This window comes from Fopius arisanus, unplaced genomic scaffold (genome assembly GCF_000806365.1).
Source record: "Fopius arisanus strain USDA-PBARC FA_bdor unplaced genomic scaffold, ASM80636v1 scaffold00068, whole genome shotgun sequence".
Classification (NCBI taxonomy): domain Eukaryota; kingdom Metazoa; phylum Arthropoda; class Insecta; order Hymenoptera; family Braconidae; genus Fopius; species Fopius arisanus.
This window is the reverse complement of record NW_011887807.1, coordinates 643156-644521: the sequence shown is the minus strand read 5'-3', so window position 1 is coordinate 644521 and position 1366 is coordinate 643156.

Sequence of the window (1366 nt, the reverse complement as noted above, 5' to 3'; positions counted from 1 at the left end):
AATATACTTGTTTTGTTTTCCCATTTCTTTTCTGTTTCATAAAAAAAAAATTCTGAAAAGTCTTCCAGAAATTTTTTGAAAATTTGGAAAAAATATTTCCATTACATTTTTTTTACCCAGGTATATTATAAAAAATGTATATGGATAATTATTATGCCATTATTACTGCTAATTATTATTACAGAAAGATATCAGTAATATATTTAATAATTATTGTACGATTGTTATAAAAATGTGTCAATCTGCTTGCCGATTTGGAATATTGACATTTGCTGTCTTATTACAATTCCCGCTGAACATGATCCCGAAGATTTTTTAATAACATTAAAATCCCCACGATCAGTCTCGTAAATAATTTTATTATTAATAAAACTCCATGCACCCTGAAAAATGAAATTTTATTAAAATTCAAAACTCCATTCCAATGGATATTCTGCTCACGTATCGGAGAAGCTCAACGCACAAATTTTATTCGATCCGATTTTCATCGCTTTTCCCGCTGAATAAAATTGTTTTTCTTCACTCCGCGCAAAAATTGAGATAAATATCCTATTTGTATTAACACGAAATTGTTTATAAAGCGAAAATTCCAGTCAAATATGTCCAACAAAAAGTGAAAATCACGTGTTACAACAATTGCAACAATTGCGATTTCCAAAATTCTTTCTGCATAATGTTTTTTGAGTAAATATTAAGAAAAAAAAATGATTCTAGCTGCGAGTTACCTCTGAAGTCCACAATAATCACTGGATAATCGATAGAATTGATTAAATGTTAAACGTATGAACAGAAATGGAAAAATTTCCAGAATAACGAGATATAAATTATTACAACAGTAAATTCCCGCAATTTACTGCGGCCATTGTATGGTCTAAGGCCATTTCTTCATTAATTCAATTTTCCAAACGAGTTATGATGCCTTTGAAGTAATAAACGCTGTACGGGAAATGATCTCCATACTCGCGGACATTTTTATTAAACTTGTTGCACTCAGTGAATAATCGATCGACTCTTACATAATTCGGTAAGTCGCCAACAATGGAAGCAACTCGACTATTTAAACGGTGAGATTGCCTGTTGGAACTCATACTTTATTCTCGAACGCTAAACAGTGTTGTGTTTTATTATTCATCAACGGCTAATTATTTTTTAGCGCAATTATGAACGCATTCAAACTTGTATTCTTTGTCGCGGCTCTGGCCCTCGTTTATCTAACAGAAACTGGAAGGATTTCTGCAAGAGTAGGACCTCTTCAAGGAAGCATTGGAGCTACTGGTCGTACCCACTAACAATTATGGTAAAAATATATTATTTATTATTAACAAAACCGCTCATTCATGAGAAAAATACGTTTGATAAATATTAA